Raw genomic sequence first — 24886 nt, 5'->3', positions numbered from 1 at the left:
GTGAGAGACAAGATGAGAGTAGAGACATAGGCAGGGGCCAATGAAGGACCTTGGTCACCCTGGTGAGTGAGGAGTTCAGCAAGTTTACAGAACGGATCACATAGAGTCTGGCATGCCATTGTAAGGACGAAGCTTTTCCTGGAATGAGATGAAAGCCACTGGTGGGCTTTGAGCAGAGGTAGCACATAGTCAGACTTAGGTTCTAACAGGAAGGAGGTGCCACTGACATTTGCTTCTCAAACTCAGCCAGGCCGTACAACAGGCTGATGTATGTTACTTCTTCTCTGGAGCAGTTTCTAAGGTAAGAATTCAGCCCATCACCCCCAAAATACAGCAGGCCATTAGCCTCCCATCTTAATCAGATCTTTCCTATGCTATTAAGCAATTTGGGGCCATTTCTAGAGAAGATTTTGTTATTTCCCTAAATCTCTGGCTGCTTCATTTAGACCTGGTGTTTAGGCGGAATGCAATTAACACATTCCAAACCTGGTTTCCCCTGAAACCCAATCAATTGTAACTCGTTTTTAAATCATGCTGCTTTCTCTAATTATGAGCTGCAGCCTCCACAGAATAGCGATTTAAGTCAATTATTGCCTCGCCTGCATGAAAATTGTGCTATTTATGTTGGCAGTTCCCCCACATTACTGATGAGCTTCCTCCAGATAATGGAATAATGAAAACGCAAAACAGATTTACGGTTCTTAATAAGAAAGAGAGATAATGAAGGCAAATTAAAATGGAAGTTCAGATCTGCGTGGTGAACAGGTAATGCAGTTTCTCCTTTTAAATTAACACTCGAATTCTCAAATGCTGATGGCAGGGGGTGGGGAGGAACTCAAAATTCTATTAGACACAGGTGTGCCACTTGGATTTGGTTCGGGAGATTGTGGTCTTCCTTTGCACGTCCTGGAGTTTAGTTACGGGACGCTGTCAGGAGCCAGCCCCACTGGTGCACGGTTCCTCCATCCCCACCCCTGCACCCCCATTTATTAGAGTAAACTCACTTTCCACCAACCACCAGGTTTGGCTTATTACATGCATTAGGTCATTTAATCCTCCCCCAGTTCTACAAGCTTGGTGGTGTTATTATCACCATTTTACATTAGAGGAACTTGGGGTTAAATCATGGGTACAAGGTTTAAAGCTGCATGTGAATCTAGACCAGAGTTTCTCAGCTTTGGCACTATAGTCATTTGGGGCCGGATAACTCTTTGTAGGGGGAGGGGCGCCCCTGTCCCTCAGGTGTCACAACCAAAACCTCTCCAGACATTGCCAGATGTTCTCTGAAAGGCAATATCATCAGTGAGGCCCACTGGTCTAGACTCTGGGCGTTCACCCATCACCCAGGCAGCCTCTCTTGCCAAAAATGGCAAGCAATGTGGGGTTGGGATGTGGGAGACTGGAGTCTGCATCCTGCCCCTGCCTCACTGTGGGATCCAGGACAAATCATGACCCCTCGTGTGGGCCTGGGTTTCCTGACCTGTCAAATGGGCGTAATAACACCAGAACCTGGAATCTGGTTTGGCTCAAGACCTTTGGCCAAGGTCATAGACAATCTGGTCAAGAGAGAAGCAGCAGTCCAAGGGGAGGGTAGAGAGAAGAGGATCAGAGAGATACCAGGGGCCAGGCAAGCCAGCTGGGGGGTCCAGTCTGGCAAGAGGTAAGGCCAGCTGAGGCCAGGGAGGGCCAGTAGCTGGCAAAAGCAGGGCCGGACTCTGGGAGGCCAGGAGAGTTAGACCCTCCCCCACCCCCTTCCCTGCCTCCCACCCCTCCCTACCTACCCTCTTCCACCTCCTCTGCACCAGCCATTCAGTGTCATATACCCAGTTACCCCTGCACTTCTGCTGTGCACTTTCTCCTGTACTAGGGCAGGTGCTTCTGAGTGCCGCAGTGGAGGTTACCAGAATCACAACAGTGATCATAATAAATATGAAAATGGTAGCAATGCGTATAAAGAGCCATGCTAAACCCTTCACATGCATCATTCCATGAGGTCCTCCCAGTGGCTCTGTATTCTTATCCATATTAGCCCAGTGGGACCGCCCATTGCTAAGTATCCCAGAGGATGAGGAGAGAGAACAGAGTCCTCTGAGGCCAAGGAAAAAGAAAGAGAAAAGGGACATTTGCTAGTACCAGCTGCCATTTATTGAGTGCATACTCTATGCCAGGCCTTATCCTAAGTACCTTAAATGGTTTCACTCATTCACTGCTCACCATAACTTTTTATCTCCATTTCATAGAGAGGCACAGAGAGGTTAAGCCAGTTGCCAAGTTTGCACAGCTAATAAGTGATAGAGCTATGATTTGAACCCAGGTGACCTAGCTCCAGAGTCTGTGCCCTTGACCTCTGCCCCTTCGAGCTGATGGCTGCGAAGTGCACCTGGGGAATTTAGGCCCTAATCTTACCAAAGGTTTTGTACCTTAACCTTCGCGTGAGTGGTTGGGGCGTCCTGTCCTGAAGGGACCGTATGGAAACAGGACTCCTCATCAGGAGGGGACTGTGGATGGTTAAGAATGGCCTCCCATGACTCAAGCTATCCCAGACCACAGGATATTTGCACAGGACTTGGATGGGTGCACCAAGAAGGACTGAGTTTGGCTTTCCCTACAGTTCTCTGGAGACCAAAGGCAAGTTGCTTAATTAAAAAAAAAAGCAAAAAATTACCTGAGTTTGTGGACCAAAAATAATCAAAGGACGCGCTCCATCAGTAAGAAAAGGGCCCAGCGTGGAGGTTGGCATGGACCAGGTGCTTCGTAATTGTTAGCTCCTGCCCTTGTTCCTTACCACTCCACCCCACCCCCAGCTTGGCTGACCCTGCGGCTGGGGGTCTGTTTGGAGTAGTTTTGCGGTCTTCTGACCACCCCATCTCTCACTTGCCACAGACCACTCTCCCTTGCTGACTTTCTTTTCGGAGGCCTATGCTTAGCTGTGTGACCTTGGGCAGGCTGCTCGACCTCTCTGAGCAACCACTTCCTGGGGGGTTGGGCAGGATCTGTGGACTCCCTTCCAGCTCTAAAGTTCTATAGGAATCTCCACTCTGCCCTCTCTGGCCACCCTCTTCTCTCCTCTTCTCCTCCCCCCTCCTCCACCTCTATCTGTCCTCTCTCCTCTGTCTGCACTGTTCTCCACATACCTCTGCCCACAGCTCCAAGCCTCTATCTGGATCATGATTTCCCAGGGATGGGGGGCAGGACAGCAAAGAGAAGACCCCTTTCTTTTCTGACAGGTTCAGGCTAGATACCAGGGCACTCGGCTTGCCTTTTCCAGAACTTTCTAGCACAGGTAGAGCTCTGCTGACATCTGGTTGGCAAGCTAAATATTTACAGAGCTCCTAAGATTTCCCGCCACATTAAGCCCATTGCTTTATCTCCCGTCTGCGCACAGCCCTTCTCTGTTCACCTTGGGTCAGGCATTTCCCAGAATCCTCTGGGTTTCAGGCAGCATCTCTCAGGAGGGTGATGAAACCACGTCCGCCTCTAATCACTTCCAGTAATAATAATAGTTCCTGACGTTGTATAGGATTTCTCAAAGCCCGCTCGCACACGTTATCTCACTTGCTTCTCACAATAACCCCGAGACTTAGACTTTCTTTTGAGTCCCTTTTTAGAGAGCGCTGCTAAGCCACCTGCTGCCCGGCCCCCAGCCAGAGCCATGAGCAGCCTTTCTCGGGCCATCCACAGTGGCCAAGGGCCGGCTCATCCAGTTTCAGCTCATCTGTGGGCCCCAGGACTAGAGTATAAATGGAGGCCCACATACCCCATGCCTAATATGGAAGAGGTATAAACAAAGCTAAGCATTTTTTTTTTCCTCCTACCTTGACAAATATGTCTGGAAGGCCATGTTTGAATGTAGAGATCTCAGACTCCTCACAGTTTCATGCTGGAATGTGCTAGAAGCCACATTATACGTGGCCTTTTTAGTTTCATGAGCCAATAAATTTTCTTTATGCTATAGTCACTTACGTTTTTGTCACTTATGACTAGAAGTCCTGATAATACATCACTGTGGAAGATAGACCAGAGGCCAGGAAGGTGGCTCAGTTGTCCCCTTGTGAACTGTGAAGGTCAGAGGCCCACAGTAATTTATGACCAAACCTTTTAGATAAAGAAATAGCGATAGGAAGTTGATCAAAGAAGGGCACCGAGAAAATGTATAAATCCCTGCAGAGCACTCACACACACGACACTTCTTTAAGATAAGAAAATAATGCAGAAATACCGTGGGTTTACTCTCATAGACTATCCCAACTTATCTGGTACAACCTCTTTGTTCTACAAATGAGGAAATGGAGACTCAGAAAGAGGCAGTGACTTGCTCAAGGTCTCACAGCTCCTGAACAGCAAGAATCATTCATCAAATCAGCCAATATTTATTGATCACAAATATTTATTGATCACATACTGTGCCCCAGATCTTTTGGGAAGCATAGGGATACCACAGGGCAGAGGTCAGCAAACTGTGGCCCCTCTGTTTTTACAAATAAAGTTTTATCGACACACAGCCCTGTTGATTGGTTTCTGTATTGTCTGTGGCTGTTTGTGTTGCAGGGTCACCACTGAATAGCTACCACAGAGACTACGTATCATGAGAGGGTTGGGCTCAATCTTGGGTTCTGACCACCTACAAGGTGATATACCACATCTCGAAGCTTCCACCATCCTCATTGGAAGACCCAAGGACCCTTGGGTCAGCAGGGCAGGCTTTCCGGCTCCTCTCTCCCCCTTAGAAGAGGCCAGGGCAGCAATCTTGACTTCAGAATCTTTATTGGAAAATAAACACCGTTAATGTACAAGAAATCCATCCAAGGGTCCAGTCAAAACATCCCTGTGTGGGACTGATGCCATTCTAATGGACTCCAGATGTCCCCTGGCCTCGGGGTCCCGGTGACCTGAAGGAGGGAGGAACGTCCTGGGGGAAGAGACATGGTGGATTTAGAACCCAAAGAGGCATCTTTATCACCCCAATTTCTTTCTGGTGGAGAAGCTTGGGGGACTCCCTCACCCTTCCCTGCTCACAAGACCCCGTTGATCTCTTCCCTCAGTGGACTCTATAGCCCCCTTCTCTTGAGTTTATTCATCCGACCAAAGGAAATACCCAGCCCCAGGGGTTAGGATTCTACTCAGAATCAGAGCAGAGGGTGACTTCCTGCTGACCAGGCTGAGCTGGAGGTCTGAGTCTCTGCCAAAGCCAGCCAGTGTGGGAGAGAGAATCGTGGAAGGAGCTGGGGGTGAGGGGCAGGGGGCTAGTTATGGATGGAGGGGGCCAGAGAGAAGTATCCGAGCCCAGAAAGGAAGACACCATACCGGGGGTTAGAAAGGCGACCCCAGACATGGATCTATTGGTAATGATTTTAAAGATTACTGTTCGAAATCACCATTCAAATACCTCTCCACTCACTCTTCCATTTAAATACCTGAGCTGGCCCCAACTCTTTCTCTCCCGGGCCTCATTTCCTGCCACACCGCCCATCACCCACTGAGCTCCAGCGACACTCGGTCTGCTTGCTGTTCCTCCAAGGGGACAAGGATCGCCCTGCCTCCAGGCCTTTGCAGCTGCTGGTTCCACCGCCTGGAGAGCCCTTTCCTTAACCGTCTCCAAGGCTGGCTCGCTTTATTTGGATGTCGTTCCCCAGCGATGCTTTCCCTGCCCTGCGTAGAACGCCTGCCTCTTCCCCATTTCATTCTTCTATCTCTTAAATTGTTTCATCTTTTTTTCCATAGCGCTCCTCTACCTGCTATTAGATGGTGTATTTCATTGTCGGTGTATCCATTTATCTTTCCACGTGTCTCCGAGCCAGGCTGTACGTGCCACACAGGGACTGCGTCTTGTTCGCTGCTTTGTCTCCAGCACTTAGATCGGGGCCTGGCACTCACAAGGTGCTCAGTCAGTATTTCTTGAACAGCCACTGTGCTAATACATTTTTCTTTTTTTTTTTTTACAATTTAAAAATATTTACTGATTCATGCTTTCCAGAACATTTTTTTCAAACAATTCACCAAAGGCCAATACTCCCATCTGCTCTCAGTGCTAAGCAATTTTTTCCCCCCAAAATGATGAAATAATGTATATTTTTATACCTAATCAGTTTGTGACAGCTGTGATTCTCAAACGCTTTTTAAAAATAGAAGTAAGATCAAAGTTGCAAACAGACCATAGGTAGTGATTTTTAAAACTGAATAGACAAAGCCTGACTCCAACAGACCAAATCACCCATCAGCTGGATTCAGCCTTTTCAGGCTACGTGAGGACTTTTGTTCAAGAGACCTGCACGTATCAGACGGGTTCCCATAGATGTCCTTAACACCACAAGCGCAGCCCCTGACCCCCGATGCTGCCAAGAACAGCAGGGGTACAGAGAGGAGACCCTGCTGGCTGATTCAGTTTTATTCTTCAGCACAATTCTCTTCTCCACTCTCTTCATCGGCTTCACCTGTTTCCTTGCAAGAATCTTGGCTGTTGGTATCAGTAAGATAATTTTCTTCCCCATTCTCTCTCTCTCCTTTTTTTTCTTCTTCATTAAAGCTTTCTTTACCTTCAGTGAAACTTTTCATCTTTTGATTGCTGACATACTCAAATATTTTTCCACTTTGGCCTTTCTCTGAAACAAACTCATCAGATATTCCTAGTGCTTTTAAGGTGTTAGAATAATGCTTTTCTCCTGCCATTCTTGCATTTTTCCGAGCAACTCTTTCAAACGGCAGCGGCCTGTTTTTTTTTTATTTTTCTTCTCTTTCTTCTAGTTCTCGTCGGTGGTCTCTCATCCTTCCCTTTTCACTCTTTCTTGTGGCTTGTTCTCCTCCCCTGGAGGACACCGCGGGCATGGGAGGGTTGAAGCTACAAGGCACAGGCTTTGCAATTGTACTTCTTACTGGTGACCTGCACCTTGGAGACAGAAGGCCAACATGTTTCTTTTAAATTTTCTTCATCTGCTTCAATATCTGCCAAGATTTTCTCTCTTTTAGTGGACGCATGTGAGGCTGCATGAAGGTCAGGTGGTTCACAGACTGTCAGGGGTTTTGGACACTTCTGTTCTGAGTGATGTTTCTGATATCTCTCAGGAAGGTCTACAGAATCAGCAGCCTGGCACCTAACCTTGTGTTTACACTTGGACTTTTCAGCCTGTTCAGGACACTTGGGCTTCCTTGTAGCATAACTTCTGCCAGTTGGACTACAAGGCAGAGGGGGTGAATTCTGTAAAAAGTCTCGGGTTCTCTGCTGCGTCCTAACGTTTCTGCAGAGCTCTTCTTCTGTTAACTTTCCATTGATAGTTGAACCGTAAGTAGATGGAGGTATAGGTCTGGCTTTAAATCGGTTTGTTTCCTTTTCAGACTTAAAAAAGTCTTTCAGGGCTTCCCTGGTGGCACAGTGGTTGAGAGTCCGCCTGCCGATGCAGGGGACGCGGGCTCGTGCCCTGGTCCGGGAAGATCCCACATGCCGCGGAGCGGCTGGGCCCGTGAGCCATGGCCGCTGAGCCTGCGCGTCCGGAGCCTGTGCTCCGCAACGGGAGAGGCCACAGCGGTGAGAGGCCCGCGTACCGGAAAAAAAAAAAAAAAAAAAGTCTTTCAGCTGCTCTTCCCGAATTTGCTTCTGTTCCTCCCTTGCAATAAACTTAAACGGCTTTTGCGAGGCCAAAAGAGCTTCTTTGTTTTTCTCCTTCGTAGACCTCCTCCGTTCTTCATTTTGCTTGACTATATCATGATAAAGGGGGAGAAAGACGAATGCAGGAACTGGGTTGGCTCGGAAGTTTTTCTTACACTCTGATTCTTCTTGTTTTTTGAGCAGTTTGCGTGCCACTTCAATATCTGATTTAGATTTCATGTTCTCTTTTCTTCTGCTCTCTAATCATCATTTGAAAAGGCTCAGGTACTGTAATCTTTGGCACCCATTCTTTTGGCTTCTTTTTTCAAGTGCTGGCAAGTCAGCATCTTCAAACTGAATATAATCTTTAACAGAGAAGTTTGACCACGTGTTGTTGATGAGCTCCTTAGCATAGGTCATTAGCTAATACATTCCTGATGTAAAAATATTTAAATAACCCGTCAGATCAGACTTGCACCCTTGGGAGAGTTGAGCCGCCCCCAGCGCCGCTCCTGGACTGCCCCAGTGCCTGCCCTCCCCCACCCTACGTCCCTAGAGTCAGGAACAGGTGACTGTCTCTCTGTGATGCAGCGTGTCTGATACAAAGGGCCTGAGAGCTGGGAGCATGTCTCATGAGCTCTGGGTGTCCTTCCTCACACCCCCTCGCTGCCAGAGGATGACCACTAGGAGGGCTCAATAACAACAAAGGCAGGAATAGTAATTCAGGCTGACAGCATGGAACCCTAGTTAAGCCTCACAACAACCTTGGACAGGAGATTGCAACCATCACTACCCCATTAGCGGAAAAGGAAACTGAGGTACAGAGAGGTTAAATACCCAGGGTCATGTACCCAGCAAGTAGGGGAGCTGAACGCTGAACCACAGTCACCCTGGTTGGGCCCACTTGAGGCCAAAACCAGCATCCTTGTCTTTATACAAGGGATTCTCACTGTGCTCTGGAGTCCAGGAGAATTAAGTACTTTCCATCCTTAAATGTGACTCGGGAGGGAAAGAAGCCAGAGAGGAGAATTACCTCTGGGGACAAAAGAGCAAGAGAGGATCCCCGCTAACTGGATGATCTAGCCTGAGGTCTGGTCCAGCCATAGAGGTCACCGTTTAGGCTGACCTTCTGTCCTCCTCCCTTATTACTGCCCAGATGTTGGAATCAAGTTTTGTGCAGGCTACAAGAGCGAGCCCTGTGCACTCTCGCCAGTCCTACCTCCCTGAGAGAAGCCAAACTTACAAATTCCCTGTAATTTGTGTGAATTTCCCATGACATACACATTCCAGGTTTGGCTATATCAGCCAGATGGAAGCAAAGGCTTCTAGAAATCTAGCCCTGGAAGGGGACTTAGAAACCATTTATGCACTTTCCGTTTCTTTCACTCTGTTCTACCCTCACTGCTGTTTCTTGAGCACAGAGGGCTTGCTCCTGCCCCAGGGCCTTTGCATTTGCTATGCCTTCCGTCTGGAACACAGTTTACCTCCCTCCTATCCTGGCTCAAATGTCAGCTTCACAGTAAAGGCCTTTCTTGACGATACAGAACCCCACCTTCCACCAGTGTTTCTGCTCCTCTTCCTCACTTTATGTTTTCCCATAGGATTTTGCATGTCCTGAAATACACAGTATTTTACTTATTATCACGTATATTACCTCCCTCCCACCCTCTGGGATGTCAGCTTCATGGGGGCAGGGGTTCCTGTCTATTTCGCTTCCTGCAATATATCCAATGCCGGGCACATAAGAGAGGCCCAACACACATTTGTTGAATAGATCGAGTTCAAGGGCATCCCACTTTACAGATGAGCTAACTGAGGACCAGCAGAGTGAGGGACTTGATCAAGCCGTGAGATCAATTAAAGTCTATACAGTGTCCTCGGGCTGCTGGAACAAATCAGAAACTTGGTGGCATAAAACAAAGAAATTTATTCTCTCACGGTTCTGGAGGCCAGAAATATGAAATCAAGGTGTTGTCAGGGGCTGTGCTCCCTCTGAAGGCTCTCGGGGAGGATTCTCCTTGCCTCTTCAGCTTCTGGGGACCCCAGCGTTCCTTGGCTTATAGCTGCATCCCTCCAATCTCTGCTTCCTTCTTCACGTGGCTCTGGGGTGAGTTTATCTCGAGACCCTTAAATAATCACATCCACAAAGACTCTATTTCTAAACTGGATCACATTCTGAGGTTCCAGTGGACACGAATTTGGAGGGACACTGTTCAACCACTACACTGGCAGAGCTGACAAGAACCCAGGTCTCCCCCAGCCACAGCCCCTAGGGGGCTTCACCAGGGACTCTGCTTCGAGAGGCCGGGTTGGCAGCCATCGGCTGTGGCTGTCAGTCTCCCGTGAACTTGTCAAGAAGGAGAGGGAAAAAATAAACTCTGGGGTTAATGAAAGCAGTGAGATGATCTCGGCTGATCCCCGTAATCCCCTGCTCTGAGCTCGGCTTTCCATCATCAGTCGAGGGTTCTTTTTTTTCCTTTCTTTTTCAGAGTTTCCCCAGAGAAGCAACCCTTCCAAATTTAATAAAATTCCCCCGCCCCCAGCTTTCCCTGAAATAATGTAACAGCAGGATGATTTTCAAATGTCTGTCTTGACCCCACGATTGATGAATCCCAATGAGCGAAAAATGAGGGGTAGGGGGAGATGGTGGCGAGGGGATGAGAATGAGGTTGTTTGTGTGTTTGCATCTGTGCAGGATGTGTACGGGAGTGTCAGGCGGGTGTGAGGGGCCTCAGGGCTGTGTGTGAGTGGAGACGTGTGTGGGTAGGCTGTTGCCAGTGAGCGTGTAGATGGGAGTAGAGATGAGCACACGTGAGTGTACATGCATGTTTGAGATTGGGTGTGCGTGCCTGTGTGCATGAGTGCATGTCAGAATGTGGGTGAGTATGTTGGACTACGTGTGTCCAGGCAAAGGATGTACGTGTGCATGTGGGAGTGTGTGTGCTTAAGTGTCCATAGGTCAATGTGGGTGCAGGTCTGAAGGGTATATGTGGGCCTGTGGGAGTTTGGGTGTGTGTGTGATGGAGAATGTGTGTAATGCTTACAACATGGGGACTGGGGTCAACACCACTGTATTGCATCCTTGAAAGCTGCTAAGAGAGTAGAGCTTGAACGTTCTTACCATAAAACAGCAACGAAATGGGAATTACATAGGGTGAAAGATGTATTAATTAACCTTATTTTGGTAAGCATGTCACAACATATACGTGATCAAATCATCAGATTGTACACCTTAAACTTACACAATGTTGTATGTCAATTATATTCCAATAAAGCTAGAAAAAAAATTTGTGAGACCAAAAACAGAACCCTGAACATCATGTTAATATTAAAAATAATATCCAGCTTCCCACACAGTCTGCCCTTTCCCTCATTTTCTCTCTGAACTCACCTTGTACCACTCTAACCCCTCATTCTCTCTCCTCCATCCACACCAGGCTTCTTGAACACAGCGGGCTCATGCTTGCCTCAGGACCTTTGCACTTGCTGTTTTTTCTCCCTGGAATACACGTCCTCCAGAATCCCACATGGCTCTCTCCCTCACCTTTTCCTGGCTTTGCTCAAATGTCACCTTATCAGAGTCTCCAGCTGTGACCACCACTGTCATCCCCCAGCACTCCCAGTCCTCCATCTCTAGGGTGGGGCAGAAGGACAGACCAGGAAGAGGGAGAAGAGGAGCAGCCAAAGGTGAACAGTGAGTTGGTGACTATAGGAAAATTTCACTGGCTTGACAAGCTATCCCAGATCGCATAAAATTCTTTGTTGTCAAATTTTGGAAAGGAAGTTTTTTAGAATGTTTGGCTGGAGGGGAGTTTAAAAATCATCTAACTTCATGCTTCTTAAATGATTTGTGGTCATGAACTAGGATTAATCATCTTTGGATAACAAGTGACAAAAATATAAGACTTCAAACTGGCTTAAGCCAAAAAAGCAGATTTGTTGGCTCCTGTAACTATAACATCCAGAAGTAGGACTGGCTTTAAGCTTGGCTGGCCCCAGGTACTTACTTGTGTCGTCAGGAACAGCCCCTCTCCGTCCCTCAGCTTTGTTTTCCTTTACGTTGGCTTCAGACCCAGGTGGCCCTCTTGGTCTGGTGGCCTCGAGTGGTTTTGGGCTTTCAGTTAGCTTAGCAACGCAAGTTCATATTCATGCAGCAAGAATCCTGGGATGGCACTCACTGCCCTGTCTTGAGTCATCTGCTCAGGCCAGAAAGATGGCTCGATGCACAGGGTGTAGCGAGCATCTATTATTTTTGCAGACCAGCATGCTTTCCCCGAATAACATAACCCTGATTTTCCTCCAGGAAGCCACCTTCTCCCCCACTGGAATTCCACAAGCCAACCAAGCAATCAGTGCTCCTGGCCACAGTGATTGGTTCAGGGTGATCACGTGTCATAGTCTGCTCGGACTACTATAACAAGACGCCATAGACAGGGTGGCTGAAACAACAAGCATTTATTTGTCACAGCTCCGGAAGTAGGGAAGTCCAAGATCAAGGTGCCAACAGATCCAGTGTCTGGTAAGACCCCTCTTCCTAGTTTTCTGACAGCTGTCTTCTCATCATATCCTCACGTGGCAGAGAGCAGTAAGAGAGGAAGTAAGCTCTCTCGTGTCTCTTCTTATAAGGGCACTAATCCCATCCATGAGGGCTCCACCCTCATGACCTAATTACCTCCCCAAAGGCCCCACCTCCTAATAACATCACATTGGGAACCAGGGCTTTAACATACAAATTTAAGCAGGGCACAAATATTCAATTCATAGCAACATGACTTCAGCCAAGCTAGACAAGCCAATACAAGTGAATCCTACGGCTTTTGCTTGAGCAACCGTCAGAGGAATTTGTTTCTCTCTGTCTCAGGATTTGGCATTGTGAGGGTGTCAGACTTGAGCTTGACTTCCCAAAGGGAAATTCCTTCTCAGAATCAACCCAGGGAAGGCAGCATGGAGACTGAAGGCATTTGGACTCTTGCTGTGCCTGAAGCCAGCACCCCCTCCCCAGGTTTTTTAGTTATAAAACTCAGTACATTCTTGGGGGAATGGGAAGCTATTGTTGAATGGGTACAGAGTTTCTCTTTGGAATGATAAAAAGGTTCTGGAGATAATTAGTGGTGATGGTGGCACAACACTGTGAAAGGGTACTGAAAGCCACTGAATTGTACACTTTAAAAATCATTAAAAAGGTTAAATTTATGTTATGTGTACTTTACCACAATAAAAGAAACCCTCCAAGTACCAATAATACATTCCTTATTTGTTTAAGTCCGTTTGAATCTCATTTTACCTCTTACAACTAGTTTGTGGCACCACTAGTTACCTGCCTTTGATATATCAAAATATACCCGTCCGTCCTGTGTCCCCTCCCCTCATGGATTCCACTGACAACTGACCAAGCATCTGGATGAAGGTTTTAGCAGGTGCCAATGTGCTTAGCTTTTCTGGGTATCACGGGTGTGTGTTCACCGGGACTCTGGTAGGGAGTTCAAGTCCAGAGGCGGGGCTCCAGTGGTGGGCGTTCAGGCCCAGTAACCTGGGAGTGAGCTGGCTTCCCCACAAATCCACAATAGCTTCATTCAACAAGCGGCACTTCCTGAGATCCACCCCCTGCCCCTGGGAGTGGCGGGCCCCCAGCACACAGGGCTGCAGGAGCCTCCAGGGAGTCTCCACCCCAGGGGAGCGGCCTCTCCCCCGCCTACAAGGAAGCAGACCATGACAGGCCAGACGTCCGTCCCACTCACCCCTCTGCTTGGCCCTAAGTGCTTCCCCAACCGGATTTTTATCCCTTGGGGTAATTACATATGATTTCCTGGTGACAGATGCTGTCAGATTCCGAGGCCCTGCAGTTGAGCACACCCTCCCTCCCTCCTTACCTTGTCTGGCTCCCTTCCTTCGCCTCCCGACCTCCAAGTGGTTATTAAAGTAATAAGCAGCATTTCTGGTCCAGCTGCAACATTTCTGACGGTTCCTGCCACCGTTCGAGACAGGGGACTTCCCCTCTCCCTTCAGGGGCTGGATAGATCTGCCCCAGACGGCCTCCTCTCCAATTTCTCTAGCTCGAGGTCATCTGCTCATTCATTCATTCATTCGTGCATTCATTCTGGTCACTGCAACCTCACTGACCTCATTTCTTACCTCTTTTGCTTGATCGTGGGCCCCATCACACTCACTCCTTTCTGCTCCTCCACCGTGAGCATCTTTCCCTTCTCCCCTTCCCATGCCAACCCCAGCCTTTGCATTAGTCGTGTCCTATGCCCAGAACACCTTTCCTTCACAGCTTCACGTGGCTGGCTTCTCCTCATCCTCCAGGTCTACCCCAGATGTCATCTCGGAAAAACCTGGCTTGACCACCGGGACAAAGACAGCCTTCCCCCTTCAGACACTTTCTAAATCACGGCTCTGTTTAACCCTTGGTGGCATCAGCATTATCTGATGACTTTCTTGTTGATCTACTGGTGTGCTTGTTCATGGTCTGTGGTCCGTTCCGATCGGAGGAAATGGTCATTCTGACAGGACCCGGTCATTCTGTTCCTGGAGACCAGAGCCAGCTCTGGTCCCAAGTTGGTGCTTGGAATCTTTGAGTGTCTTTGGTTGCGTCTTCACAGAAGCAGACACTGAGACAGGGATTCAAGTGCGAGAAGAGTATTTGGGAAGAATGGGAAACACCATATTAAGGGAGTGGGGAAGTGACACCAGAAGGAAGACAGACCCCGTGGCGGGTGGTATCAAGCACGTTTCCACGGTGGGCGATTGGAGCTTAATCCCATTAGGATGCTTGGGGTAACCATGGAGAACACGCACCTTAGTTACCCTCCCCCAGGGAGTGAGCAAGCTGGAGTAATTCCCAAATTCCAATCAGTCATTCCTTGAAGGTTGCTCCCAGGAGAGGAGGGGGTGTTAATTCCTTGGTACCTCCTACCTACCACCTGCAGGGCAGAACTCATGGTAGTGGCTCATGAAAGCCCTCAGGCAAAGAATGCAGGTGTTGGCACCTGGAAAGTCATTCCGGGGTGCACTGAATAAAGACCAAATGGACACAGGTGGAAGGTGGGGGGCTGATAGTGTCTGCTAGGTGAGTAAATGAATGAATCGAAAAAATGTAGTCATTCATTAATTTCATAAGCCTGAATACCTACAATATATAAAGCCTTGGTGATAGAGTGATGATATAAACAGACACAGTTCTTGGCCTGATGGAGCGGGTAGTCTGGGAAGGGAACTGAGAAAGACAAGCAAGAAACAGATCATCACAAACTTCGCTGTTTAATTTCAACCGTGGCACAGGTTCTAAGGAGACTAAGGGTCTCTGAGTGTAAAGTGGAGACCTGGGATGGGGCGGGGGCAGGGGCGAGATGGACAGATCTCCCTGAATAGGTCACACTGAACCTGAACCCTATTGAATAACTTGAAGGAACAGCATTTTAGACAGAGGGAAAACGTTTTTTGTTTCGTTTCGTAATGCTTTTATTTGACAGCTTTGTCAAATACAGCCTTTCATGAAGTATTTTGAGGGAGCAGCAGAGAGGAGGAGAAGGGACGTGGAAACAGGCTCACTTGTCTTCTCACTAGCACACGTTCAGCAGGACCAGTGTTTTGTTTGTTTCCCATTCATTTAAATGATATATTTGAAACTGAAAGTGCTGTCACAAGACAGGCGTTTACCTTTGCATCTCCCAAACCAATCTTGACAGTGGGGCTTTTGGGGGTCCACGTGGCGAAGTTTTACTGGGCAGGGTAAAGTTTTTCGAGCATTATGAAGCCTCTGAGAGAGACGAAGGATTTGTTTGAGAAGTACTTCATTGGAGTGCACGTTTCTGCAAAATCTAACTCCAGCTGCCTGTGCCATGCCTCCACTGGGTAGCTAATGAACATCTTGGATTAGCATGTCCTCCCCAAATGGTTTTCTGCTCCCAAACTTGCTGCTCCCACAAAAGCTTTCCCCATCCCGGTCAATGGCTCTTGCATTCTCCGGAGTTACTCAAATGTCATCTTGTCACAGAAGATCCACCTGACCGTCAGTACAAACATGAAGCAGCATCCCCTCCATGGCGCCTTCCACATCTCCACCCCACTTTGTTTCTTCATCGCGATATCACCACTTGCCCAATTGTTCATGCTTTGTTAATCATCTGCCTCACTGGAATGTCAGATTCTTGAGGGGTCAAACGTTGCTCTGTTCCCTGCAATAGCCCCGCCCCTACAGCAGTGCATGGAGCATAGTCGGTGCTCAGTTAATATCTGTCTAAATAAATCAACACATGAACAAAACCATGAATGAATAAATGAATGAATGATTCTGTCTCCACTACCAGACTGTGTGCTATGTGAAAACAAGGACTGTGTCTGCTTTGCAGCCTAGGCTGCAAGAACCAAAATTCCCAATCAGCAATGGCTTAAGTACTCAAGACATATAATTTTAACAAGATTTCAGGAGCAGTCATGCTCAATCAGACTTTTTTTTATTGTCATGATGGAGATGTGGGTGCTACTGGCATCTAGTGGAGGGAGACCAGGAATGCTGCTAAACATTCTATAAGGCACAGGTCAGCTCTCCACAACAAAGAATAATCTGCTCCAAAATGGGTATTGAGCACTGAGGTTGGAAACTCTGGTCTAAATGGAAGTTTCAGAGTCTAAATGGTTTCAGAGTTTGTTCAACAGTTCAGCAATGGCGGCACTTTGAATCTGTGCCTCTGTGATTCTCCAGGGTTTCCCCTCCTGGTTATAATATGATTGCCATGGCTCCGAGCATCACACTCATCATTCCAAAGAGAAACAAATCTCTCTCCTTCCCTTCCTCTCTCTCTCCCTCTCTCTCTCTCTCTCTCTCTCTCTCTCTCTCTCTCTGGAAAATCTTTCATTATATAGCCAGTGACACACCCTGGGTCACATGTCCACACCTAGTCCAACTGTCCAAGGAAGACTGAGTTGCTGTGATTGGCTTGGATCAATTGACTCACCCTCTGGGACTGGACCCTGTGCCTGGGAAAATAATCAGGGTATATGAGTAAAAAAGAAGGGGGAATGGCTGTTGGATAATCAAGTCAACCAGAAGTATCCATCACTGAAAATAATTTCATTTTTGACTTCTTATTGTTCCTATCACCAAAACCAAAAACCAACAAACAAGTAAAAACTGCCTTGCTCTTCTTACAGTTATGGCCCACCCAGAACTCCACCTCTGCCAACCTCATCCCACTTCCTCTGCTTGCTGGAGAAAGGAAGCTTACTGTCCCCCATCAGATCGCATTGGATCCTAGGTTCGCCTTTGAACTCAGATCAATCAGACACCCCTTCCAATGTCCCCTCAGTGAAACTCCCCTTCTTCTTCCCGCCAAAAGTCTCTTGCTGGCTGGACAGATCTAAGCTGCTGGCAGCAGTGGCCCAAACATCCAAGTTCACCGAAGAGGCCTGACCTCAGGAAAGTGGGAGTTAAGCAGCCTGAGCCCATCCACAAATGCCAGACAGCTGTGCACATCTTTGGGGTGGAGACGAAAAACAGATACTTAATGTATCTTGTTAGAAATGAGGATTTTCTGGTTTGGTTATGCCTGTCATTTCGAATGTGTCTCTTCTATTATTTACAGTATTTGTGCACCTGACCTTGTCAGTTTCACCCCCAGAAGCAACTTGGTAAACCATCTTCAAAATCCAAAAAGAGGCTCAGGGGAGCTCTCTGTCCAGACTCAACCTCTCAGGGCTTTGTTGGAAGATAAGTCTGGGTGAAGATGCTCATGTAGGAAAAGATTTGGGAAGCTGTAGACGACGCTTCTCAACTTGGGGCAGAGCCAAAGCAAACTGATTTTTTGATTTCACCCTCTTTTGCCTACACCCCCAAATCTGTGGACAGCCCCAACATCCAACCCATTCTGAGTCCCACAGTCGCAAGCTTATCCTTTCCTTCTCTCATCCTTTCCATCAGTAAATCCTATTGGCTCTTAATAAAGCTTATTTCCCAAACCCATCCAATTCCCAGCACGTCCATAGCCATCACTCTGGTCCAAACCACCATCATCTCTAAATTACTGCAGTTGCAGTAATTGGTCTTCTTGCTTCTATTCTTAGCCCCCCGTTTTAAGCCAGTCTCCATACAGCAGCCAGAAAGATCTTTTTAAAAAGAAATCAGGTCAGCTCCCCACCTTACCTCAAATCCACCAGTGACTGATTATTGCATTTAGAATAAAATCCAACTTCCTGGCAATGACTTCCAAGCCCTGCATGATTGGCTCCCTGCGGACCTCTGCTCCAGCCACGTGAGTTCTGGTCCGCTCCCTAATCACTGCAAACCGAGTCCTACCTCACAACCATAGAGGATGTCCTTCCTCACCCAGGAATGCTCTGTCCTCAGACTTTCCTTGCCATGGCTCACTCCCTGTCATTCATATCTTTGCTCCAATGCCACATCCTGAAAGACTTCCTGAGCATCTCAGTCTACACAGCCAGCCTACCCCATCAGTTACCATGACATCATTCCATTCTATTTCCTTCATAACTTCCCCTCTGTTGATTTCTTTACTCGGTGACTACTTCCCTCCCTTCAGTAGACTGTCCCTTCTGTGAGAACAAAAGCCATTTCTAACTCTTTTGACACTGTTTTCCCAAGTGCTTAGAATGGTACCTGGCACATAGTAGATGCTCAGTAAATTATTGTTGAATTGATTAATGAAGCTCATTAGTGGCCCTTTCACCAGAGAGTTCTCCCGATGTCCCCAGCCCCCAGAACTCCTGCCCTCTCTGAATCCCCCCAGTCCTGGCTGTCTGGCAGCCTGCTCAGAAGGGAAGAGAATTCCCTGGGAATGCTCTACGCTCTCAGCTAGACTCCAAGCTCATCAAGGACAAAGCCTGGACTAGATACAGCTCTGTCCTCCCCTGAGTAAGTGCTGGATACTCAGTGGATGGAGAATTCTGGCTCTGCCTCAGAACAGTACTAAGCACCAAGAAAAGCCCAGTTCTTTATTCTTTGTGAACTCAAAACTGCTCAGCATCTGCCCCAAAGCGCAACCTCTCTGATGCTATGCTTCAGAAATTGTCACACAAGTGTGAGGCAAACTGCATTGGGAGGGGTGTTTCTGCTGTATTGTCAGTCCTGGGGAAAAACTGGACCTTACCGAAGAGCTGCTTTTTAAGGGAATGGCTACATGTACCGTAGTTCTCCCAGTATGACGAAATACTGTGAGCCAATTTAAAAGACACAGAAGTGCTTGGACGCTTTGCTATTTCTTGAGCACCTACTGCTTGTCAGGCACTGTGCTAAATATTTGGGATATAATGGGGAGCATTATATCCCAAAATTATATCACAAAATTATGTGCTCGAGTTGAGGAAGACAAACAAAAAACTAAGTCAGAGAAAGAATACGGCAGATGGGGACAAGTGCTATGAGGAAAAATAAAACAGGAAGGGGTCAGGGATCTGCCTCGTCTACAAAGTCACGTGGAGATGAGGGTCCTGGGAAGAGAGGGTGATCAGGGTCTGGGCTTCCTGGGGTGACTGATGGAGATGGGGGTCAAAGATTAGTTTTGATGGTCTCGAGGCAGATAAAGGTGAGCAGTGGGTGTGTAGGGGAGGGGAGGAGGGGGTCTTGCTGAGAAATTACAGAGCCCATGGCCCCCTCCCATGCAAGCGGACAGAAGGAGGAGGTCTGTGGAGGCAGGTCACGTGGGCCTCCTTTGTTGCCCCTGCTGGATGCTTCTCACGTGCTACCCATGAAGGATGACCCTTGGGGGTGAATCTGGGGGATCCCCTCTCCCCTGGCTTCCTGTGGGTTCAACCAGAGGGAAGCCCCAGCAGGAGATGAAAGCACAGAAGCAGAGTTAGGGCAGGGTCTTTATCCTCTCTTGCCCCTGGCCAGGCATTACAGTCTCTCTCCACACATCACATCATGGCTCTGGTGGCTGTTCCCTCCCTGCATCCCTTCTGACCTGGAGAGGTTAAGGCTCCCCACGGCTGGTACCCCAGGCGCACAGCATCGTTCTACATGGCTTTCCCTGCCCCCCACACCTCTGTAAATATTTCATTCATCGCACTCCCCTCTATGACGCAGACTGAATGTGCCATCTGTTTCCTGCAGGATCCTGACAGACACACAGGGTATGATCTCCTTAGTTATAAAAAGTAAAATTACCCATGTGTAGGCACAGAGAATTATTTTGGAAGTGAACACTAAGCCATCAATAGTCACTACCCGCACGAGGTAAGATAAGAGTGTTTGCTTGTTTTTCAGAATGAATATGTATTGGTTTTGTAATTTAGAAAGTGCAGGACTGGAAACAAAGCCGCACTGGACCCACGGAAGCCTGGACAGAGCCCACACTCTCCAGACAGGCAGAACTGATGAACGTCCTTCTTGGGGTATCCGGGTGGACTTCAGGGATGGTCTGACTTGAGACAACGTCAGGGTGCGTTGGAACACCAGCTTCTAGAACTTGCTTGGAAAAGTAGCACATGAGAAGCATCCTCTGCCAGGTTGCCTGTCCTTCCCCAACACCTGATGCATCACTGAATAGCCAAGATGGAAGAGACCAGCCACATACTGGAGGCTTCGGAGCGCTCTCTTTTTGAATTTTCCAATAATCATTATGCAAGAAAACTGGCATTTACAAAAATCACAGCTATTTGACACTCATTTTCTAAAATTCCACTTTAATCCACTTCTGATTAAAGTTCACGATGTACCTTTGGTTTGCATGGGCTCATATACTAATTGTAGTGTTTGGGGCACTTATATGCTTTTACCGTCTGTAAATGGTAAGTGCTGTGTACCTCTTACTTCTCGCACTGCACACTAAGACTAGGTTCTTAGAAGCCATTCACGGTGTAGTGCTTGTGCCTCATCCATTGCTCAGAACTGCAAGAGTGCCTCCACCTTTTATCCATCTACTTCCCCGGTAACGAACGCCCAGGTAATCTCTCCTCACCACCACCACTAATGCTGGAATGGTGTCCTTAGACAGCTCCTTTAATGACCTTCGTGAGAATTTGTCTTGGATTAATACCTGGGAGAAGAATGCCTGGGTCCTATGTTTTGGCATATACTTAACTGGACTCGGCAGCACCTGTCAGCTCTTTAGAAAGGCTGTATCAGACTACCCTCCTACCAGAACATTTCTGCTTTACCCATTTTTTGTTACTTTTTGCATTTTGAGTTTCCATTGTTAGGTACACCAAAATTCAAGGTTCTTTTTTGGTGGGTTTTTCCCTCTTGTTCACATGCAATTTCTCCCTTTGTCCTTTTCAAAGCTCTTCACCTTGAATTCCATTTTGTTGGGCCCCAGGGCCGGAGCGCTTCCTAGTTTTTCCATGCTGCCTTTCTGACGCAAAACTCGTGCCTGCTAATCCCATGTGATCAGGATTTATGTCAATGCTCATAGCTCATGCATGCTCATTGTCAAGATGGGATAATTCCTCCTGATGGATTCTTCAAAGCAACAGACTTTTGCCGGCAAAGAAAAAGCGACTGACTAAGAAATGTAGTGGACCTCTGTTGGCTATGTCTGCCCAGAATCCATTCCTTCTTCTGGCCCTAGAACCCCAGTTATCATCTGGGAAATCCATCCCTCCCGTTTCTAGGCTATGAGGATGCATCTCTCGCCTGATCCAAGTCCTGGCCAATCAGAGTATTCTACACTCCTGGCCACAATGATTGGTTGAGCAATGGCCATTTGACCCACGCCATTTCATAAAATGTTAACCCAGGATATTAGATGCAGATTTTTAGGAAGAGGTGCTCTGTTTCTTCTGAGGTGTCGAAGCTTGGGGATTAAAACATGGAACTGCTGGAAGCCACCTTTGCCATGACATGGGGAAAGCCTGCTTGAAAAGAGTAACAGCTGACAGAGAGACAAAGAATCAAAAATTCATTAGATCATCATCTTCTGGGCTACTGGATTCAGCCATGCCTGAAATCCACTTTCCCCTGTTTTTTTCTTTTTTCCGATAGATGATCCAGTAAAGTCCCGTTTCTAATAAGATAACTTGAGTTGGATTTCTATCACATACAGCTGAAAAGTGCCCTAAGACAGTGGGTGGCAGAGAGTTTACCCCAGCGCCTATTGAAAAAAAAATCTTTGTCCGTCAATTACCTATTAGGCCCCTGCCCACTCTCGAAGCTCATACCTTAGCTGGCTTTCCCACACACACTCTGTTCCAGCTACTCCAGCGTCCTGGCTGTTCCTGGAGCACACCAGCTTGTCCTACTTCAGGGCCTTTGCACTTCCTGTTCCTTATGCCTGAAGTGTTCTATTGACCAATCGTCACCTCACCATTTCCTTGTCATGCTTCAGGACTCAGCTCAGCGAGTGACTCCTCAGAGGGACCTCCTTGACAAGCTAACCAGATGCTCTCCCATCACCCTGCTTTCCAGCTTGGTTCAGCCATCCCACCTATGCGATGCTTTCCTGTTTATTGATCCATTTACTTGCTTACTATTTGTCTCCCCCAGTCCAATGAAGCTGTTTTTCACCACCATAGCCCCAATGTTTAGAACAATGGTTCATGGCAGATGCTCAATAAATACAATCAAACTAGTGAAGGAAGGAAAGTTGGGAGGGAGGGAGGAGGAAGAAAAAAAAAAAGGAAGGACAGATGAAAGGAAGAGAGGAAATGAGGGGAGGGACTGTGTAGGGGAGGATGGATTCACACAAATGTTCCAGATTTAAGAGCCATTCCCTTTTTCTTCACACACTCAAACTTGGTCCAGAACCAAACTCAGAAAATAGAAGAGCCTTTGAAATCCCATCTTGGGATGTCCCTCTGGCCCGCCACTTAATTAAATGACCCCATAATGAAATTTCTCCCCACCGGGTCTATATTTAATAATTAATTGACCTCTTTAGCCCAGCCACGCTTGGAATCTCATCCATTATACATCTTTCCCTTCTGCACTCAGCACTCACCTCCCGGGAAAGCAGGGCCCAAATGGGAGAGACTTGGAGCAGTTGAAGGCTAACAGGGCCCCTCTGAGGGGTGAAGGTCCCCCCAAATATTGACCCACTGGGGCTGAATGGGGAGGGGAGGGGTTGGGACAGATAAAGTCTTGGGCCTGAAACTTATACTATCTGAGGGGCCCTCTTTAAGGAGAAGACAAAATGACTAATACAAAATCTTGAACAAAAAAATATTTAGAAAAAAAGAAATGACAATTACTTTTTAAAAAGCTGACGCAAACCACAAAACCCAGGGGGAAAAAATCGATATTTATATTAATTAACTGCCTGGCACACTTTGAGAATTATCAATCAGAGACCATTAAGATTAGTCACTTTACAAGAAAACTTGAAATGTTTTAGCTCACGTAGGAGAAAAAGTTGATCACCATTTCCCCTTTTTGACCACAGACCTCTTGATCATCTCGTCTTATAAATAGCACTTTCTACAGAGAGAAAAGAAAGGTAACTCATCCTTTCCTCCAGAAAAGTTGATCAGGAAAAAAAAAAATCAATTGACAGTTTTTAGAAAAGTTTCTTTTGGCTTGGTAATCCGTGATCGGTAATGTCACATACTGGGTTAATTTGCTAGGGCTGTCATAACAAAGTAGCAGAGACTAGGCGGCTTAAACAACAGAAATTAATTTTCTCGCAGCTCTGAAGGCTGGAAGGCTGAGATCAAGGTGTCGGCAGGGTTGGTTTCTTCTGAGGCTCCTCTCCTTGCCTTGCAGATGGCCATCTTCTCCTTGTATCTTCACGTGGTCTTTCCTCTGTGCCTCTCAGTGTCCTAACCTCCACCTCTTATAAGGACACCAGTCATATTGGATTAGGACCCACCCTAATGACTACATTTTAACTTAATTACCTCCTTAAAGACCCTGTCTCCAAATACAGTCACATTCTGAGGTACGGGGGGTTAGAACTTTAACACAGGAATCTGAGGAGGACATAATTCAGCCCATGACACATACCTTTGTAGGATGGTTTGTCAAATTTGGGGAAAACGCTATCAAGTTTCTTTCCTACATGAGTTAAAATATTTCAAGGCATTTCAAGTTTTCCAAGCCCAGTGACTAACCTCAAATACCCTCTAACTGATGACTCTCATCAACGAGTTTGTCAATGCCGTCCATCCTTGTGCTGTGACGATGTCTCTGGGGCCACCGTGAGCGAGAGGATTTTTCTGGGAAGCCATTCTCACACCTGGTGGACAAGCAATGACTTAAACAAGCACAAAGATATCTGTGAGCCACATAAAATATCTCATGGGGCCAATTGGATGCAATCCCAACCAAACTTCCCTTTGGCCAGACCACTAGCTGCTCCAACAAGGTGGTCTTAGGGGGTAGTAGTTAAAATAGCATACTTTTGCAGATTTCACAAAAATGTGGCTCCGTGCACATGGCGTTAGGGTTCTTCCCAGGGTTTTAGAAGGTGCCCAGGTGAGTGACGGGCCCTGAAGTGTAAGCTTCGTTAACTTCACAGGATATCTGCCTCCAAGGGGGTCCGTGTTCTGAGCTTCCCCTCTCTAAGCCCCACAGAGTCCTGGCCAGGCCAGAGTTCCAAAGAGAGAGAGAAAGCAAATGGGGCTTTTTGTGTGTGATGAGGCGTGTATTTGTTTCCTAGGGCCACTGTAACAAATTGCCACAAACTTGGTGGCTTAAGACCATAGAAATGTATTCAGCCACAGTCCTGGAAGCCAGAAATCTGAAATCAAGGAGTTGGCAGGTCCACACTTGGTCCGAAGACCCTAGGGGAGAGTCCTTCCTTGCCTCTTCCAGCTTCCGGTGGCGCCCGGCATGCACTGGCTTTGGGCAGCATCACTCCAATCTCTGCCTCTGTCTTCACCTGCCCTTCCCTGAGTCTCTGTGTGTCTTCTGTTCTGCCTCTTATAAGGACACCTGTCTTTGGATTTAGGGCCAAACCTAATCCAGGATGACCTCATCTTGAGTTCTTTACAGTAACTACACCTGCAAAGACCTTTATCCCAAATAAGATCACATTCATAGGTACCATGGTTAGGATTTGGACATATCTTTCGGGGGAGTCACTATTCAACCTACTACAGGCTAGTCCTCACCAATATCCTCACCAGCCATGGTCTTAGGAGAACAGGCCTAGGCCTCAGGAATTTCACTGAAAAGGAAAGACCACCTACTCAGGACTGAAATCCCACCATTACCACTCTGCTTCAGGCTCGGCTTGATTTCAGCACGTCCATCCATCACCCACTGGCGAAGCCTCTGAAAGCAAATGCTCGGGAGACAGGTTTTCCTCCAACACAGCAGAGTTGCCCAAACTTCAATCATATTCTCAGCTTCTGTGAAGATTTTCATGTCCACAAACCACTTAATTAATGTTTTACTATTCACTTAATCTTTTTTCT

The 24886-nt window shown here is 47.3% G+C and overlaps 1 pseudogene; it reads right to left on the bottom strand.

Annotated features, from left to right (window-relative positions):
* Nucleotides 1–6384: 6384 nt before the first annotated feature.
* On the bottom strand, nt 6385–7999 carry LOC131741195 (protein FAM161A pseudogene; annotated as a pseudogene).
* Nucleotides 8000–24886: the final 16887 nt, after the last annotated feature.

The sequence above is a fragment of the Kogia breviceps genome, chromosome 14 (assembly GCF_026419965.1).
Source record: "Kogia breviceps isolate mKogBre1 chromosome 14, mKogBre1 haplotype 1, whole genome shotgun sequence".
Lineage (NCBI taxonomy): Eukaryota > Metazoa > Chordata > Mammalia > Artiodactyla > Physeteridae > Kogia > Kogia breviceps.
This window is presented reverse-complemented; position numbering and strand designations above follow the sequence as displayed.